Here is a 21,530-nt window from a genome sequence, read left to right on the forward strand (position 1 = left end):
AAACAGAACTTCGTCATTGTTCTGTTTGGACAACATTTATTTAGGTCAGGCCAATGATTATCGTCTTGGTAAAAAAACTGAAACCATTAAAAGGATCTTAATCCTTTAAAGACTAATGAGATCTTTGTTTTGTAAAATATCCAAATTAATGTGACAGGACAAATATTTTTCTTTTTATTTGTCCACATGTAAGCGTTTTTGTAATCAAAATTACTTTTTAAAATGCCTTCCAAAGTGAAGATTTATAAAACATCCAGTTTGTATCCATGTGAACAAGGAAAATGAAAAGATTAGAAAGCAATGGCATCACACCCCAATATGTGCTGTATATGTCAGTTGTTGTTTTGTGTAATGAATATGCACTTGAAGCATCAAATATAGGTCAATGTTAGTATGGATACTGCCTATATACATGTCAGGATTACAAAGATTCTTTCACAGTTATATTAAAATTCAATGGATAAAGTCAGAATAATGGATTTAATCAAATTCTTTCATTAACTGAGAGATTATTTATTTATCGGTGATTATGAAACAAATAAATTCTGCTTATCCCTTATATTTTAGCTCTTCTGAACACTTGGATGACACAATGTTAGGTTAAAACCTGAATTTAAGAAAAGAGACATACATTTTTATGGTGTAATATTGTGTTGTACAATTAGAGTCAAAATAATAAAAAAAAAAGGAAAATATGGCCAGAAAGCTTGATTTAGACTCAGTGTTTAAAGGGTAAACAGCAAAGAAGTATACATTTATTCACATTTAACAAAGCGATGGTATTTCCCAACTTCAGAATCTTTTCTAACATTAGAGTTTTGCACTTTATATCCCCATGATTCCCAACAAAACATCTGTGCAGAAAGACATCGGTACAAAAATGTCAGACTTGTGAAACTCACTGACAAAATCTTTCAATGAGTACTTCGAGAAAACACATGAGTATTGACTTTAGAATACAAACAGAATACAGGACCGTAGCTTCAGGTGCTGCAGCGACTGACGACAAACTGATAAGAGTGATGAAGATGTACAAGATGATAGTTTTATCTTTGGCGGACACACACACACACACACTGACACACACACACACACAAACCAACACTGCTCTCTGTCAGTGGCTCCAGCTTCCAGTGAATGAATGAAAGCCTGTGTTCTCTCTGGCTCCCGGCCCTCTTCATGCCCTGCTGCTGACTGGCAGATTGGAAGTAACAAATTGCTGCGTCCTCAGAATGATAATTAGCAAAGCCATGAAGGCAGTTTTGTTTAAAGGTGCATAATGAAGTGAAACTTTCTGGTCTTTCTGGTCACCTGACTGACTTGTGATCCCCCGAAAACTTTGCAAATAGATGAAACCTAACTTCAAATTTAACTTTTGTTGCCAGTTAAAATGTGAAAATGCACTGGGGCTGAGTTATTTCTGACTAGCACCAACATCATAAGCTAAGTCTGAGCGACAGGGCAAAGGTCCAGGATTGTTTTAAGTCCACAAAAGCCTTCGACTGATGTTCCTGAGACGAAATCTCATGGCGCATATCTTAGGTGTGATGAAAACAGAACTTGGTGGCCTTTTAAGAGTCAAGTCTCTGCACTGAAGAGAGTCTCCACCCCTCGCTCGGCTGCCTTTAGCACAGCTTCAGCATCTCCATCAACAAGTCAATAGAGGCTCTAGCTCGCCGAGACATTAGCTAGGAAGCTATGGAGGTGAGCAGGGCTTATTATAAGCCTCTTAGTGATTCTGCAGGAGGTGAAGAAATGGTCTCTGTTAGGGGAATCAATCCCCGAGTAATTACCCAGCCACACTGCAGGCTGCTGTGGAGGACTAGGACCGGGCTGAGGCTGCGAAGGCTAGTGAGCTCCAGTTCAATAGGAGCCTTTAAGGAGAGCCCATTGTCTCAGACTTAAGAGAGGGGAGAAGACTGATGATGATAATGATGATGATGACGATGATGATGATAAATACACAGCCGGTAATCAAGTGGTGTTTGACGGACATGAGTGCACAGCAGGCCTCATCAGAGTTTAGCAGCCGATCCATAATCCATCCACCATCGAGACTCGCTTATCCTGTTTGGGGCCGCTATCCCAGCATGCACCGGGAAAGAGGCAGGAAATACCATAGATACAATGCCAGGTAGAAATATAGAACTGAATAAGGTTATTGTGTTCTGCCTGCTACTTTTTTTTTTGTTATTGACCCCAGATGAAATGTTACTGTCCCAATTTAGAACTTACCTCACAGTTTTTACACTTGACAAAACACTTCAACTCCTTCAGATAAAAACCGTTTCTGTTCTGCTTCCAACTATGCACAGAAGTCATGAAAGTCATATTCCTATTGAACTTACTGATCCACTTTGAGTTGAAATGATGTTGTTGGGAGACAATAACATTTTTTTATTTTTTGAAAGACATCTTAGTAACGGCAATATTTGCACCGGCTTGAATTATCCGCTAACGGTGACAAAATATCTCATCAATTAGACACAAGACAGGGGGTGACTCTGGAACAGCAAACATGTACTGAATGCTACACTGTACTTTTGTAGGAAGTAGTGTGAATATAATGCATGCAAAGATCACCATACAACTATGTTTACAAAAGCTTAAATTAGCCTATATTTTCCATCTGCAAAAATGTATAGTGCCTTGGGTGTTTTAAATCTATGTATGAATGGTTTTTAGAGTATCTTTTATGAAGGTGCACCCAAATTTCATAGTATAAAAATACAATGATAATAAAGTATCTCATCTTAAATCATACACAGGATATAATGATCAGTTGCTAATGTCATTTGATCACTCATGTTAGCTTATTTGTTCATTTCACATTTCTCATGACAGGATTATACAGTTACTACTTTTGCCTTTTGTGTGATACTGTATTGTAGTATTTTTTATAGTAATTGCATGCACTTACACATCACTGGTGTCCCCTGGAGCACACTGATCTTATGGCTGTATTCTAAACCCCATATAGTCAAAATGCCACATCTATCCACCGTTTATAACAAAAGAAACAGTACATCCTTCAGATAGCTAAAGTAGCACACTGGAAAATTTAACCAGTCTAATATATCATCCAGGCAGCTCTGTAACATTGCAAGTTTCTAAAATACGACATACTACTTTCAATAAAAATACAAATAAAAAGGCCTCAACTGGATTTAACTAAGCCAATACTGTAGGTAAAAGCCCTCCATTGCATAACTTATTCAGTGATTAATATGTTTCAGCTGAAACAAGTTCTATAACCCTAACCCAGCTTCTCATTTCTTAAATAACAATCAGTTTGCTAGAAAGCATGAACATTGGACAATGCCAGGATTTGTCAGGTTCATCAGGCCCATGACATAGTGGCTCAGGAAGCATGAGATGTTATTTTCATATATGTCCAGATCTGAAACAACCTGAGAATATTTGGGATGTGATGGAGAAGACTTTAAACAACAGTCTGACTCATCATCATTACAAGATTTAGGCCCAAATAAATAAATAAATAAATAAATAAATAAATAAATAAATATACACACACACACACACACACACACACACACACACACACACACACACAGGGTGTCCCACAAGTCTCCATACATAGGAAAAATAAACGTTTCTTGACATAAACCATTTTTATTTATATAATATGCTCTATATGACTGCCATTTTGTCGGGAACACATTTCAATGCGTGTCCTCCACTGCTGAAGAACTATAAAGAAGAAATATAAAGAAATACATGTTAGAACCATATGTATTATGTCTCCTATGTATGGAGACTTATGGGACACCCTGTATATAAATACATACAACTAAAAAAAATTTGACATTTATTATGACACAGCATATGCATAGTATAAAGGAGGCTATGATAAAGGTGTGCTGTAATCAAAGCTAATGCCAGTACAACAAAATTTTGCATGTTGAAGGTAGTGTATCTGCCATTTCAAAGACAGTCAAGGACCAAGCTTTTGTCAAAATATGGCATTTAATACAACAACCTTAACTTCTGGCTACCAAAATTTAATCAGTTCATCCTCTTGTCCAATGTGAACAAATTTGGTAACATTCTGTCAAAATGTTCCTGATATAAACATCATAAAGGACCAATGGATGAACAAACACATATAGTCTATATATTCTTTTACTATTGCTATTATTTCTTTTTATTTTACATTGGGTTTTTTGCACTCTCTTATGCATGTACACTTCTTTCTTGTACTTCATTCTGTTGCTACCTTGACCGTTGAATTTTCCAGTTGTGGGATCAATAAAGTCAAATCTAATCTAATTAACACATATAAAAATGAGTATAAAATAAGTAGCGTCTAGGTTCATATTTACAGAATGAGCCTCTATGCTGCCTCACACAGTTAGCTTGTCATATTAAAGCTATCTGGACTAAATGTTCTCCATGTGTTTGTGCAGCTTTTCTCCAAGTGCTCCAGTTTCCCCTTCTATCAAAAACCATGCATCCTAGGCCCACTTACGATGGATTAAATACAGAAGACAAATTTCCTTATTGGGTCATGGAAGGACAACTTAACTCAAATAAAATACATCTTTGAGTGAAATGTCCACATAATGGCCAAAATTGGTATTTCATTTTAAGTGGTTAACAAGTACTGACAGTATTTCAATTTATCCAGTACACTCAATATCTAATTATGTATTAAGCTAAATGCATAAAAGCAGACAGACAGATACAGAGACGGTCATGCGGACAGATGAATTAGCCAACGCATGAAAAGAAAGTTAGACAGAGAGCTAGACAGAAGGACAGAAAGACAAGAACACAGGTGAAGCCTTGCTACTCTGACACCTGGGAAGCTATTTGCAACAACGCAAGCAGAAAGGGGTGTTAAAAAAAAAAAAAAAAAAAAAAAAAGCTACAAGAGAAAAACTAGATAAAGTAAAAGCACTCTTTCATATGAAATCAAGAGTTTAGGGGGCAGAGTTCAGCCATAAGTGGCGCAGCTACAACACGGCGCTGAAAAAAATTAATTTCACATTCTTTAATTTTCGGAATAAAATGGCCAGCCATTTCAGGTCGAATAATTGTTTGAACCAATGATTTTATCATTAATCCGACAGCGGCCCCCGAGAGCTGGGGGTCACGCCAGAGGTTGATTAGGTACGAGGCTGCACAAAGAGCCCTCCAGTCGATGCCATTGAAAAGGAGCAAGTCATTTAGATTGTGAATTGGTCCCGGGGCTGCGAGGCTCGCTCCATTACAGGCCATTTTCAATTTCAGCCTCACAATAAACATCAAGCCGGGCCAAGGAAATTACAGCATCTTGGAGATGTAGCCGAACAGATAGGTGGGGTACAGACAAGATGACACGACTGGAAGGGAGGGAGGGAGGGAAGGGAGGGGAGGGTAATGGTAAGGGCTGGGGAGAGAAGAAGAGGAGAGAGCAGAGATTATTTAAAGTGGAAAACTGGGAGACTGAGGGGAAAAAGAAAGATTATTCTAACCTCTCTGACAGAGTTTTATATAAATATTTATTGTCCCCAGCAAATATTCTGCTAAGCAAATTCTACAATGACAAGCACAAAACAAAGATTAGATCAATCAGTTTCGTTTGCTTCATAAATATCAATGAGCCTCACTCTTAATTTGTCTTTTTAATGTTGAAAAGGGTAAAAAAAAAAAAAGAAAACCATTAAGTATTATGCTGACACAGGACTTCACATAATCATGTAAGTATGGCCTGTTTAATTTTGCACATCTCCAAAATACAAAAGGAACAAAAGCAACAATTTGTCCATCGAATAGTGCCAGAAATTGGTTCATATTCAAGTCTACAATCAGGCATGTGTTGGTCCAGTATATCTTTTCAGCCTCATGAATACAGCTGCAAGTGTCATTTGTTTACCTCTTTAATACCGACATACACCATTCGCAAGTTTAATTTTATTAGTTTAATTGCACTCATGCCTCATATCAAAGGGTGCAATTTCTCACCGTTTTGGTACAATGGTCTTGTTTACTTATGTTGTACATGAAAATCCATATGAGACTGAAATTATTAAAGAAAATTTACCATTTCACACAACAACGTTGTAAAACAATGCTGTGTCGAAAGTTTCGTTGTTTAGTAAGACAGAGTCACTTATTATTGGCCGTCAGTTAGATGGAAAACATGTTGAAGTTGCTGCAAGTTTAGTGTGACTCGTAGTTTTTACCCCGCGGCCAACTTCGGGCTGAAAGGGTATTGTAACCGTTTGGTCGTCTGTCTGTCTGTCCATTCAACAATATAATCGCATGATCTGAAGAATGCATTGAGATATCTGCACCAAATTTATACTGTGGATGCATGTTGGCATAGAACAAAAGCGTATTGAAAATATGTCACCTTGACCGACTTTTTCAAGGTCAAATGGCGACATGTCTTTCCAATGACGTGATCGCATTATCTGAAGAATGCATTGAGATTTCCAAAACAAATTTACACAGAGACAATCTAATGTTAAATATAGGGTGGTAACTTTCAACAGAATCTTACACTATATCTGGCTGAGGGGTATTAACCTCCTAAGACCCAGGAAATGTCAGCAAAGTACCAGCTTTTTTTGTTTTTTATTAAGTAAGTGCCTACATTGGAAACATCATGATGCAACAGTTTTTTCAGATGCAGTTTTTAAAATTTTTAGGGAATGTCCTTTGTGGTGGACAGTTTTCTTTTCTTTTTTTTTGTATAAAGTTGTGAAACTCTTGTCCACAAATGTGGACAGAAAACCCATAGCTGGGTCTTAGGAGGTTAAAAGTGCACAGCATGTTATGTTTTCTTCAGATATTCTTTCAATACAAAGCTTTACGTTCTTTATTGTATCAGGATAATGCATCCATCTATCCAGTTATTTTTGTGATTTCTTCAGGGACTCTATGATACAATGCAAAGAAAGGGTGATGTTTTCCACCAACAAATCGGGAAGAGAGAGTAGTCCGAGGAAAACGCTGAGGTGCCTCCAAGCTTTTCTGAAGAAAAAACACTTAAATGTATCCACCAAGGTCAGCAAACATACAAGATACAAGCAACGTGGCTTTGCACTTAAGTTGCCAGATGTTACAAAGAGCTTGCTTTCTAGATCAGCTACTAATGTGATGGCAATGTTGCTGGACATGGTTTGTTACAGTGTGGAATGAATCCACCAGCATTAAGTAGAAATATGAGCTTTGAGAAGCTGAACCAAGAAGGAAGATGTACCAGAGGCAGACTCCGAAGAAGGCTCAGTCAGTCCTGGATGATCCCAGCCATCCCTTGTAGGTTGAGTTCAGGTTGCTTCTATCAGGTCGCAGATACAGTGTTCCTAAATGTAGGACCAAAAGGATCGGAATTCTTTGGTTCCGGCAGCCATTGTTCTGCTGAATAACTCTTTGTAATGTTGGTGCTATTGTCTTTAATGAACTATTTATTGTATTTATTGTTGGTTTGTTGTCCGTGTGATACTGCTGGCTGTAGAACAAATTGCCCCTCGGGGATAATAAAGTTTACCTTTACCTTGATGGGGTTTGGTTTAACCCATAAAGACCATTGGTGACCAAAAGCATCTACTGATCTAAAAATGTTTAATACCTGTTGATCCACTAATCCTAGCAATACATGTAAATAAATGGTGCAGTTTTTCATCTTTATATGGTCATCAGATTTGACCCATTTGGACGTTCAGAGGCTCCGTAGTGAATGTGGAAACACCGTCATCTTCTACAATATTGATTCACCGGTAAAACTTATAGTTTGATCAATGACAGTGGATGGACACACTTGGTTGATGTTCAGTTAATGATAAATATTACTGAAAAAGTCAAGTTTTCTTCAGTTTTTTTCTGTTTTTGATATAAAAATCCTCAACTTTGTGATCTTTTATGAACATTTACATGATCAGTGAATTAAATATAGGAAAGTAGGTGATTTTCACTTAAAAACGCAAAATACACAGTATAATATTAGAATAAATGGTGATAGATCCGTTAAGAAATGTTAAAAATAGAGATAAAAAAAATTGAGTTAGATGCTGAAATCACAGTGTTTCTTCTACACTGGCAAGTCTGATTATAAATCTTATGAAGGTATAAAGTTCTTCTGTGAAAGTTCTGACCTTGTTTGGATGATTCCAAACACATCTTTAGTGCAGCTGTTGACAACATAAACCGTATAGAAAACAGAAGTGATTGGTTGTTTAACTGCGGCTGTTTTCGGACTAAAACTAGAGCTATGCTAACAGAGCTATAATGTAAACTATCAGCTGATGCAGAACATGACGATTGTAGGACAGTGTTATTTTGTCTGGTTGTCAAAATAACCAGCTATACATTTTAATTCCAAGACAACTTGATGATACCATAATACAGATGTGTGTAAACAATGGGTTTTATACTTTATTCAGTGAGTGAGACAGTCTACGGATAAATAGTGTTGATTTGTTGATGGTTTTGGTCGTCCTAAGTGTGTTTTAGTGTGTGACTTCCTCCTACTGTTGAGTTTTGAAATATTAACACATTAACCCTTAACCCACATTCTCCACCCCTTTAGGTATAATTTCTTAGCATTGATAATACATAAATCTTTAAATCCTCTCTCTCCTGCATTTTCTACCTTGGTCCATGTCTCAAATGTCTTCCTCTTAGAATAAGGTCTTTGTGATATTGCTGCTGACCATTGTCCTACTCACGGTTGCGTTGCTTACATATACTTCACACCAGCTGGATTATGGGAGTGGATTAACGTGATTAGATTCCCTTTCACATTACCACGTGAACTTTGGGAACAGTAGAACGACATAAAATGGCCGAATCCATTGCTTCTGAACATCTGTGAGAATCATTACAATACTGCAAAAAAGGCCTGCACAAAATAAGAAAATTAAACTCATTATTGGGTTAAAATGTTTCATCTCAAGTAAAATTATCTGCCAGTGCAGTAAGAAATTTATACTAGTTGAGTTTTCTTAAAATAAGAAAATATTATCTAAAAGTTATAGAATGCTAAATTCTTATTTTACCCGAATGTATTTGTTTCAAGTCTTCATAATAAGACACTTTTTTCAATGAGGCAAAAAGGGTAAGGGCTCAAGCACTCCTTGGGCCCTATCCAATTGTATACAAGTAGTCAAGTAATAAAGTGTTATATTATTCAGTGTTATATTGTTCAGTACAGACAGTGTTATTCTATGCAGTATGGTGATATAATTTGTTCCTTCTGTGAAATTCAGTTATTGTTGACAAGTGAAATAAAAATATAATTTTGGGAGAAAAAAAAACAGTTCTTTTTACGCACAAAACACATACTGAAACCGTGGCCCAAAAATCAAGGTACAGACCGTACCGTGGGCTACTTGTACCGTTGAATCTCTAATAGATATGTATTTATGGGCAAAACTGCATAAAACAAGGAAAAACTTCTTGAGGGCAAACAGTTACTGTGTCTGCCATACTAATCCCCCAAACAATGGAGCTTGCTATGTCATAAATATTGCTTAACATTAGTTTTAATATCCAAGTGAGGTAGCTCAAGATGAAAATTCTTGGGACAATTCAAATAAACAAAACAAGATTAAGTCTCAAAAAGTAAATAAATCTAAAAAAAATTATCTTTCAAGCTAAATATTCCAAATTCAAGTCAGTTTATCCAAGTCAGATATTCCTTTTTTGTGGTATATGATGATTTCGACCCATCCTACTGCTTCCCTTCACTGTGGGAAGTACAAGCTGCTCCCTCAACACTCTTAAATGGGAAATACACCTAACAAGCTATGAGCTAAAAATTTAAATATAGGCCAGGTGAGTAGCTACCCAAGAGACGATTAAAAAAAAAAAAAAAAAGCTGTTACAAAGGTCCTCCAAGCATAGAAGGAGCTAATACGTTTAAAACTGTAATCAGCGGTCAATAGTTTCAAATGAAGCCTGGTGCGTAGACCCCTTGTTAGAGTAATACACCAGGTACGCCTTCACTCGCCCAACAATGGAGTAATTAAGCTGCTGGCAAGAAAGTGAACGCAAATGGCAAACATCTGCTTCTACTGCAGTGGTTTCCACAGAAGCCACAGAAGCCCCAAGACTGGGCAGCAGACAATCAGGTGGTTTGTCTCAAAGCAATTATCCACATCACCCAACTCCCATGTGTCAGTCATATGGAACCTGGTGGCACAGATAATCTCCATATGACAGAAAACTACTTACATCGGTGAGCTTGTACATACTGTACATCAGAAAAGGCTTCAGTATCAAAAGGAGTAAGCGTAATGAGATTGTGTACGTGTGTGTTTAGAGAGTCATAATGAGGGGTTACTTTTGAAGTGTTACAGGTTAGAGTTTACTAGTTCCCCTGGTTGCTATTTTGCTTACTTTTTAATTGTACATTTCTTTATTTACTTCATTGGAGTAATGTAACTCAGGACAACTATGAAAAACATGTTGCTAAATCAATGAAGAGCAATGTAAATTCAACCATCGATGGTGTTTTAATCACTGTATTAGACTGAAATGGAGGAACAGGGTGTGTAAAAAAAAAAAAATCGTGGAATGAATTGTCAGATCCTGTTCATTACACATACAACTTTTTAATAGCTTAGAACATTTATTCAACCATGTACAAATGTGCCAAAATAGTTTAGAAATAAATAATAGAATAATGAAAATAATACAATTCTAGTCACTTTTCAGTGACTAGAATTACAAATTAAGTGGAAATTGATATAAGATGGAGATGACTAGGTATAAAATGTATGTAAGTTAGATTATGGACGTCTCTGATTGGTCCATGTGATGTACTTTTCCATCAAAAGAAATGCGGTGATATGTTTTCTTTCATGCAAACACTTCCTGCTTGCAAGAAATTCCCATAGAAGCCTGTTTTTACCATCTCTACCTGCACTGAATGCGCACCAAATGTACATTAGCACCGAAAAACTAGCCTATGATTTTATTTTGTCTCATAAATTTGTTTTACATGTGCCTTCACCACAATTTTTATTATTACCTTTATTTAACCAGGAAAACCTCATTGAGATGAAAAACCTCTTTTTCAAGAGTGTCCTGGCCAAGATGGGCAGCAGAACATTAAATAGTTAAATACAAACTTTCATACAAAAAAATTAATCGACTTCACAGTATGAGTTTGACATCTGTAGTTTCAACACAAATTGAAATGGAGTTTCAGCGAGGCTCCGTCTTGCTGCCACGTCATCTTAAATCATGCATGTCATCAGGATGTTCCGACACGTCCAGGGACCCTCTAGAATTAATTGATTCGATTTATTTTTGCAAAAAATGGATGGATTTAGCCAAAATTAGGCTGTGACAAGGTAAGAGGACATTATATTGATAATCAGCACAGCTTTGAGCAAGCCGTGCACCTTTTTTTTTGGCCGCGCTTTTCTAAATTTAACCATGCAAATCACAGGTGTATGCTCGCTGCCTAATATACTGGTTTTAATCAAATTTCTCCCAATAGAATGTTTTAATGTACACTACAAAAAATGGGATGTAACCAATGTGAAATATGACCATCAAGACTTCTTTAATTCTGATTAACAGGGTTTTTTTTTTTTTAGTTTTTTTTTTAGTAACTTTGGAAAGTAATGATTGGACAAATGTAACCAAATGGTGAATAGGGTGAAGAAAAACTGTAGAGACAATCAATATTCCAAAAATACAATATCAAAAGTTCATGCTGAAGGGCTGTTAAATAGAATTTATTATTTTAAAAAAAATCTGGTCTAATATTTCCAACATACTATACATACACTATTCAGCTAGTTAGTTCTCAAGATTGGTCATAACTGCAGGTCACAAGGTTGATTATCACAGTACAGAAGAGTAAAAGTACAGATGCATCAAAATATCGGCCAGACACTGTTATCAGCCAATATCAGCATCTTTATGTAAAGTGTCTGTTGACCGATGGCAATGGCAGATATTTAAAGGATTTTAATACATTTGAGCATTTGAATCTGTATTCATTAAAATATATTAAAATAAAGGGCTATAAAAATTTACAATAGCAACCATTTTGATATTTGTACAATGAACTTTTTTTTTTTGTTAAAGGGGATAAATAACAAAAGTAAAATCAGTACAGATACAGCCAACATGTTCAAAATGTCATTTTAAATATCAACATTGGTATTAGCAAAGGATTTTGCAATTACTGCATCCCTTATTAAAATACATTTTCCAATTGTTTATTTAAATAATATAAATGTGTTTTTCTGCAAAAATGGTTCACTTATCCAAAAAGCCCCAATTATCACACATTAGCAGAAAAAAACAAAATTCCCATTTAATTTGTAAGATCAAAAGCATAAACAAAAAAAATCCACCCACACACAGTACAGATATATTCACAATTACAACTCCATTTCAGACACCCATTTCAACTTCACTCAATAAAACCACTAAAAATGACTACTACCAAGAGCTCAAAAAAATAAATATCAAATGAAGCCAGTTTATCATAATGTAGCAGTTTTGCACATTTATTCTATCTTGTGTATATTACCCTATATATATAGTGCCTGCCTACTAAGCCAACAGCATTGAAATTTAATTTTTGATGTGAAATCCGGGATAACAAATAAAATCTAAGTCTAAGATAAGCCAAAGATGAAAATCAGTCGCTATCTGTTCTACCATATGCATATCAAAAACTCCAAAACCATTAGAACCAAAAGACAAGTAACTTTATTTAACTTTCTTATGGTTCTTTACAGGTCAACATGAAATGATTGCCCAATTTTTAATAGCAACATAATCTTTTCTGCCAAATGATGACATTTTTCATTTCTCACCATTTCAAAGTTATGTAACATTAGCATTACAGTATAAATGTCAAAACAGCTGAATGATTCTGGTTTTGCTGTAATTTATAATTTCTATGAAGCGATGACTGTCAGAAAACCTCCGATTAAAATAACTACTGAAGTGTTTGGAAGTTGTGGTGAAATAAAGGGCTCATTTAAGTTAATACACCTTATTTTGAGGCGAGTGGGATATAAAAAAAGGGGCAGCTAAACAAAAACCAAGGCAATAAAGAGACCCTTCTCTGTGGAGGTATTAAGAACATTAAGCACCAGCGTTTTTTCTCCATCTGTGGCAGAAAATCAATGGTCGCGGCCTGCGAGGACAGCCGGAGGCTAATTTTACCCTGCATTTTCTCTGGCGGCTAATCCCGCGGCCAGGAGCTAAACCAGGGAGAGCAAGACGAGAAAGAGGAGCAGAGAAGAAAAGGAAGAGAGATCTCCCTCCCTAAATGAATATTATCAGCATGAAAACAAAGTGACTACCTGAACAAAGTCTATTTAACAGAACCACTTCAATAGATTTCACCCCTATCGCTCCTTCTCTCTTTCTGTGGGGCGACTGGGGGTATATATCCATACACACTCCAACCCCTCCCCAACACACACAGACCCCTACTCATAAAATAACCCACATGCGTACACTCCACATAGAGAAAAGCTACATGCAGATGCCCAGATGCAGACAGCTGTTCTGGGAGAAAATTTGATCAAGAAGCTCCTTGACAAAAGGACTTTAGGAACCGGAGTGTTTGTGCAAATATTCATCTATTTGTTGTTTATCCAGAATGGATGCGAGTGTCCTGTTGAAAACATGTTCAGAGGTTGGTGGTTACCACCTATAGCTGCATTCTGTTGAGCAAAATTTAGCCCCAAATTGTGATATTGTGTGCATTGGGCTTTAAAAACTAACTACAATTTTGCAAATAATGACAAGTTTAGGATTTTTTTTTCCACATAGACAGCATGTAACGGTACAGAAACATTTCGGTTGGGTATGTTGTTGGTACAGGGGTCTTCGGTTCGATACATTTTCGATATGGTTTCAGTACAGTGAAGGAGACCAGTGAAGGGGGGGTGCTCCTTAACTACCAAAATGAAAGTGAAACTTAAGGCTTCCACAGACTCTTGTGCACTGTGCACGTACTGCGAGTGTCGCAGACTCCACGCACACTATCTAGAGACGTTTGAGGTTTCATAGCTGTTAGTCGAGCGTACCAATTTCCTACATTTACATCATTGTGCATTGTGTGACACCAAGTACGCGTACACATTCCATACAATCATAAAAACTGAGCTTTACGCAGACGTGTCCGGCAAACGTTCGCTTTGAGTCCACCTCGAGTATGCACGGATGTCTGTAGGGTCAAGTACACCTGACCTTGTGGGGGTCTTTAATGCTTCGGACTTCTGACCTGGCTTCCGTGCCTCCGTTATACTCTCTGTTTACAAGTTTAGGTATTTTCCAGGTGTCCCAGCTTTAGAATAAAATGTTTGGGTTTTTTGCAGCGGCGCTGACAATTCAGCAGGAGTGCAAGGTTTGTGTGGGTACTTTAGGCCAGCTGTTGCGTTTTTCACACAGGCTACACGTATTTGTTCGGCACGCATGAGTGCACTGTTACACCCCTAATAGACAGACTGTACTACATATACCTGATGAGTAGGTCTCAGACAGCTGTTCAACACACTGAAAGGTGTTTGTACTAAAGTAGTCATGAAGTAAAAACTTTGTTGAGGGTCTGTACCTTGTAAACTCAGAAATCTGTTTCAAACAACAAAACATGTGAGTACAGAAAAGCAAAATGTTGCATTTAAGTACACCTCAAAAATTCTGAAATCTGTGTAAATGTAGCCATAAATATTGGCTAAAATAAGCAAAGGTTTACATTCTTGATTATTGTTTTCCCGTCAGGATCATCTTCCAATTGTCAGCACTGTAAAATTATATACTGTGATAGATACTGAAATTGATACAGATATGGAGAAAACTACTGTGATCATATATATATATATATATATATATATATATATATATATATATATATATATATATATATATATACACACATATACATACATACATACATTTTTTTTTTTTTTACCTCGTCCAGCACTACCTGTAGGGGATAATATGGAGCTAGAGCAGACTGGTGGTATCCTTATATAGAAATAAAGTCCACAGTGGGAGGAGGTACAGGAGATGGGATACTGTTTTAATTTCTGTTACGTCTCCATATTTATCTGTTATTAAAGGGTAACCTGCTTTTTTATATTGTATTATTTTATTTTGAATTTTACCCATCTAATAGACACAGCATGTAGCATTAGCACACACACATAAGAGCACTAAGAAAGTCTTCATCAGCACAGTGGGTCAAGGCCACTGACAGGAGAATTAACCTATATGTAATAATATGTAAAACCAAAAAAATATTATTCTAACCACGACAACAACTATCATTATTTAACAGTCTTGCTTAGCCCTAATCCTAACCCTTACTACATTTTATCTGTGCGTACACTTCCATTCATATTGTGGTTGTTCTCTTGCTGCCTGTAGGGGCACCAATACAGAAAACGCTAATATGGGTCATAGAAGATACGAACAAACAATTTGTTGGTTCAGGTTGGAGGTTGGACTGTATATCAGAGAGTTAAATGAAGACAACTTGCATCATCTTTCAAACGACTCTAAACGCTTCACCTGTAGGGATTTAATCTCCAAAGGTTAGTGCACTATATATTTGACAGTAAAGGCACATGTAGAAGAAAATTACACAAAGAACTGCGCAGAAGTCCTAGTCCAACATTTGATTTGTAGGTTTAGTAGAGGTATAATGACCACACATATGCATTTCTTATTCTCTGGTTTATAGAGGATGTTTTTTTTCCCTGAAACTTTTCACATATATCCAGATTTGATGTTAATACAAAGTGGTAGTATTTAGTGTGACCCCATTTTGTACCTAACATGTCTTTAACCCTTTTGTTTGATTTATTGCATTCATTTTTTGAGGGTTCATAGCAGGTTTCATTTAGCATTTCTCAGAGGTTTCTATTTACTGTTTGTGCGGCTTCTTATCATGGGGTCAGGGGTCACACTAACCTTCAGAACACATTTAGTTCCATTTTTTTGTTTGTCATTTATGGTTGTGCATGCATTTCCTGTAGTTTGTTGTACACTGTAAGACCACATAAGTTGAGTTTACTTAAAAAAATTGAGTAAACCGGTTACCTTAAAAAATTTAAGTAGTGAATAATGAAAACTTAAGTATATTAAACTTAAATACTTGATTTGAATGGAATTGCTATTTTAAGTACAACACACTAAATGGCAAGTTAATTTAATGTAAAATTTGTTGCAATGTCAATTGCTTTGTATAATCACTAGACTTGATATCATCAGTTCATTGTACTCAGTTTCAAGTTGATTAAAATTAAAATATTTTGCAATATATAAGTACTTCGTGTAATAATTAAACTTTACATATTATAGGATGGATGGAAGTTAGCTCAGTGTCATTTACCAGAACAGGAAGTGCTTTTAATTTGACAGGACATTCATTTTTCTAATAACCACTAACAGTCTTTGATGAGCAGGAAACCTGATGTTCTTCCTATGGCTCTGACTCATGGTGCAGCTCTACAAAAATACAAAAACAAACACAAAAAGGCCAATAAACATTGCCATACACACATTAAGTCAAAATTAACACTAACACCACAACCCCGCTGAACCCCTACACAGAAAAAGAACACATTTTCAACAACATGCCGAATACCCACAATGCAATGTGGAGATAAAAAGGTGTGGTCATGACTAAAACTTAGTGATTTAAATCCATTCAGCTTAAACTTTTTCGTACTTTCAACTACATCTACAAATTAGTAGAATATACTTAACATTTTATAGTAATGTCATAAAACGTAAATCATTTAAGTACATTATAATTAAAGCATTTTAGTAAATACAACTTCTGGGCTTACAGTGTAGCTGGAGAAAAGGGAATGAGAAATAAATAGGTATGCTCATTACATCCCTGCAAAAACAACAAAGATAAATGTAGCTAAAGACTTCTGCACAGCACTGTATACTGAAAATTACATACAAGTACAAATAGTTCCCTATTAAAGCAAATTAATTAGTAATGTTGCTTAAAAATCAAGGCTATTCTCAGCAAACAAATGTATTCTTTTCAAAATCCTGTAAGTGAAAACAGAACGCAAAGGCTTATAAATGATAGGCTAAAATAGTGATTTTCTCAACTTAAAAAGAATGAGTATTCAACCCGAACATGCAATAAGGCACAGTAATGCAGTAAAGGAATGGAAAGCTTTGTGAAACATGAACCTGTATCATTAACTGTACGAAAAAAGGATGTGTGATGTAAAGAACAAATCAAAGCTTTGCCTCCCACTAGAAATAAAACACAAAGACATCTGTTATACAATATTAACTAAAACTCCCAGTGTTCATTGCACCAAGCGAACACATTTTTTGGTTCAAATTTATCTACAATGGATTGAAGCTGTTGGAGAAAGAGCTGTCAACACAGTCTGTTTCATTAAATATAGTAATGGCAGCTAATGCAGAAGAGGAATCATGAACCATTGACATGAAAGTCTAAATGATAAAAACTGGGGGTCATAACCTAAATCCTTAATTCCCAAAAATTGTTTCAATAGCTGCAGAATGGAGACAAGATTCATTTATTTGGTTGACATTAAATCTCCAATTAAAGCACTTAAAAATATGACAAGAACATGAAAGGGTAAAACTTGGAAGGAAAACATTGCTTTTTATATATTACTGATGGATAGAAATAAAAAATAATGATGAGCCTGTATTAAGTACATAAATGAGTCTTGTAAAGTATTTCACATAAATATATTTTCAATGACAAATGGATTGAAAATGGTATTTATTAATTATATACAAGTGTCCTGTCTAGTCAACACAATTTTATAAGATTATGCAGAAATGCAAGTTAAAATGGCCCATCTATGCAGAAATTTGTGAGTACTTATGTTGGTGTCAACACGATTCAAGACTGTTTATTGTCATTATGTGCACAATGAAATTTTACAGGTAGTTCTCGGATAGATTAAAAAATATAAAAACGCTCAAGACTATGTACATCAGGGGTGACAAACTCATGTTAGTTCAAGGGCCACATACAGCCTAATATGATCTAAAGTGGGCCGGATCATTAAAATAATAATATATAAATAATGTCAATTCCAACATTTGTATGTCTAACTTATATGTTTTGAAAAAAGTAAAATTATATCATCAAATGTCTACATCTACAAACTATCCTTTAAAAAACCATCAAAAACATGAACAACCATGAACAAAATCAAATTAATTAAGAAAAAAAGTGCAATTTTTAACAATTTAAGCCATTATTTTGCCTCAGCTTCTCATTTTCACATGTTCATTACAACTTACAGATCACAGTGGATCTACAAATACACAAAACATTTAACAACGGGCAGAATATTATTAAAATTGCACTTAATTCTATTCAGTCATTTGAAGTTGTTCATATTTGATTGGGTTATTCACATTTTTTGTAAAAGGCCTGTCTGTAAATGTAAACATTTTTGTGTAATTTAGTTTTTTTTAGATTAAAACAAAGAGAACAATTTGCAGTTTTCATTATTTACAGGTTATTACGTTAGTATTTTACTGGTCTGACCCACTTTAAATTGAATTGACCTGAAATTATTTTAACATCCTTGATTGTTAATATCTTCAGTGTAATTTTTGTATTTCACTAATTCATCCTGGGGGCCGGATTGGATCCTTTAACGGGCCGGTTTTGGCCCCTGGGCCGCATGTTTGAGACCCCTGATGTACATTACATATAGAAATGTAAAAACCCAGGATGTAGAGTGCAGTAAACAGTATGTGCAGTTAGAATGCAATTTGGTGCAATATTGTGTGCAAATAAAATAGCAAATGTGCAAACACAGACCCAATATTAGCCGAATATTGTTATATTATTCAGGAGAGACGCACGTTTCTGTGACAAATATCATTGAGGACATTGTCATTGTCACTTGTGTAACTACTTCTAAAACCATGGGTCTTTCCTATATTTTGCATATGAATGTGTGGTTCTGTGTGTGTGTGTGTGTGTGTGTGTGTGTGTGTGTCCTGCTGGGAAAAACAGGCGGGATGCCGTTTTATCATTAAGGAAATGAAGTGAGGGGTGAAATCTACTGAGGGAGATAAATTTCTATAGTGTCATGGTACATGCTCTATCACAGCAGATGCAACACATACGCCACATCTTTCTGCTCTGCTACTGATCCACTCTGCACCGTTGCATGGGAACGACATTCAACTGGGAGTGTTGGTCAGGGCTGTGTTGTGTTTGTGTGTTGCTATGCACACAAACTGATAATAAATGACATTCAGTATTCGGGTAAAACAAGCTGCACTATCGGCCTTAACTCTGAATCCTGCATGTAGATATCATAATCCATCCAGGGACTGCTGCCACTTATTCATCTGTTACATTAAGTGATATTTTCTGTCGTTAATTTATCATATTTGCTTCATTTAGTCTCATTTGTGACCTGACGTACTCTGTGCTGCTTCAACACAGGTTAATTAATACACAACATATCTTTTTACTTGAAATATAGCAACTACACTCATCGGATTATTGTCTGATCATTTCTTAGAAAATTATCTCTTTAGGACTTAATTATGCAGAGAAATTACTTAAGGAGGAGGTTTTGAACTTAGTTATGCATTTCCTTAATTAAAACAAGCAGTGAAAAGCATATTCTCAATGAACTCGTGTAATGGAAGTGATTAAAATACAAACAATATCATTACCTTTCACTGCTTCTACAAGGTTCCATGTACATAGTATAAGATATAATAATAGAATAATAATAATAATAATAAATGCAGGTGTTTACGTTGCCTGTCTGACAATTTTCTGCAAACAATAAAGAGGAAAACAGGAATTGTGTTCTTTAATGCACTAAAATGTAAGGAATAGTCACAAAATGTAAATTAGCCCTGACACAATAGTTGCTTTTCCATTCGACATCTGTGCAAAATTTTACCGATATTTACTAAATGTCAAAAAACAGAAGTGTGTAATGTCGGTTTTTCCATTAAATCACAAATGTGATGATTTATTTATTATCATGAGATGACAAGAGAAGTCATTCCGTAAACATGGTGATGAACATAAATATTATGTTGATTTACAGATATTAGGGCTGTACGATATTGGAAAAAACTGACATTGCAATCTTTTTTAATTGCGATATATATTGCGATATGAAAAAAATACTCAGGAGGATATAATTACTGTTTGGTGCCGATGTAAATGGTTAAACAAATTAGTTGTGTTTCCTCTCGTTGTGGCAACAGGTGCAAGACACTGTCGACACAGAACACACGTTTCAATATCATCCTTCTTGTAGCCGAAAAAATTCCAGATAACTGACATCGCTTTTCTTTTTGGCACCAAGTCTTTGTTTACGTGATTTTCCCTGGTTCATTGCTCATTTTTCAATGTAGTTACTAGCGACTCACTCAAAACTGATTGAAAACAATTGGAGGATCACTGTGCGCAGAGTGTACCCTTGAAATTAGATGAGAACACATTGAGTTCATTTGCCTCCTACATTGCAGGACCTGCGACTATTGCGCACATGTATATCGCGATGACGATGCTCAAACAATATATTGTGCAGCTCTAACATATATTCATTATTATTATATATTACCCCTCTATCCTGTGCTAAATAAAAAAATGATTCGGTTTCCTAGTGTGACCACACATACACACCATGTTTCTTTTAAAACTCTTCTTTGCTTGTTGTAGCCTAACACAGGTTAACATCCATTTTTTTTTTTTTTTTTTTTTTTTTTTAACTCACATGACTCTAGTTGCGTAAAAAAGGTCTTTCCATTGCAGTTTTGCATGATATACCAATTTCGCTACACCCGAAAAACCACCTCTTGCCAGCGATAAAACTTTTGGCAAAATTGTCACTTTTAAATCAGGCAAATTTTCATGTGCAAGTTATATTTGCGTAATTTGAGGGTCAATAGAAAAGCGACTACTGTAATGAAAATTTGAGTTTATAAACCGGAACATTTGATTTTCATTATTCTTATCAATTCCCATTGATTTTATCCATGAATTTGTGAGTTTAGTCTGATACTAGTGAATAAGTAAAGATACATAAGCACTACCACAACTTTTAGACCAAGATTAAGTGAGCAGTGCATGAACTTTTTGGAGCACAATTACTGATCTGTAAACATCTCAAAGGGAAAAGGTCAGCTCTTTAAAAAAGGATGCTGTAATGGTAACCGTATAGTGTGGCTGAACTTTAAAAAGCTCAACCAGTCTTGCAGCAGATCCCCTCATTTATGGGCATCTAAATCCCCCCCAAAAAACCTCCCTTACCGATACAGAGGGTGAGTGGGGAGAAAAGTGGGTAAATGGACTAAGGGAAATAGACAAAAAAAAAAGGGGAACGGGGGAATGAATGGAGGAGAGGTAGAGATAGGACGAGATAGAAAAGAGAAAAGGGGGCAGACGCTTCTTCCACACCACTGCCTTCAATTTAACACAGGTGGTAAAGTTAGCAGATAACAGATAGTTTCGCCAAGGCTTCACATGAGGAATGATACACAAAAGACAAACACGCAGTCGCACACGCGCACACACACACACACACACACAC

This window comes from Sphaeramia orbicularis, chromosome 4 (assembly GCF_902148855.1).
Source record: "Sphaeramia orbicularis chromosome 4, fSphaOr1.1, whole genome shotgun sequence".
NCBI lineage: Eukaryota > Metazoa > Chordata > Actinopteri > Kurtiformes > Apogonidae > Sphaeramia > Sphaeramia orbicularis.